A 549-nucleotide genomic window follows, 5' to 3' on the forward strand; every position below is an offset into this window, starting at 1 on the left:
TTTCATGCAGACTGGGACGCCTTAAAGGCTCTGTTGTAAACAAGGTGGTTCACGATGTGAAGTTGTCCTCTCTGGCCATTTTTTCTTTCTGTGGACTAATTCCCATACCTACCAGATATGCCATTTGGGCAAGTTTTGACAGCTAAAACGTCAATGGAGGCTCTATTTTGCTGGTAGGACTGGGTGGCCCGACACGTATAAAACACATCTGTGAAATGAGAATCGGCACTCTTCCCTTGTCATGGAATGGCAGAATTACCCATAATTCCATTTTTGGGCAGTGAGCCGAGGCAACTAAGAAGCACGATGCACTGGCCCTCATCTGAATGGCTGAAGCGCGGCCTGAGGAAATGATTTCTAGCCCAGATTACTCAGCAGAGTAGGAGCGTGTTGTGTGCTGTTAAGACTTAGATTGTGATTTCTGTGGGTGGAACAAGTTTTTTTTATCATAGCAAATTCGCGACAAAGTTGTGCTTTCATGTCGCTGTAATTCTTGTGTCAAAGAAACGGTATATGATGGAAAAATGGGAAATAACGATATTTATATTT

Source organism: Montipora capricornis, chromosome 13 (assembly GCF_036669925.1).
Source record: "Montipora capricornis isolate CH-2021 chromosome 13, ASM3666992v2, whole genome shotgun sequence".
NCBI lineage: Eukaryota > Metazoa > Cnidaria > Anthozoa > Scleractinia > Acroporidae > Montipora > Montipora capricornis.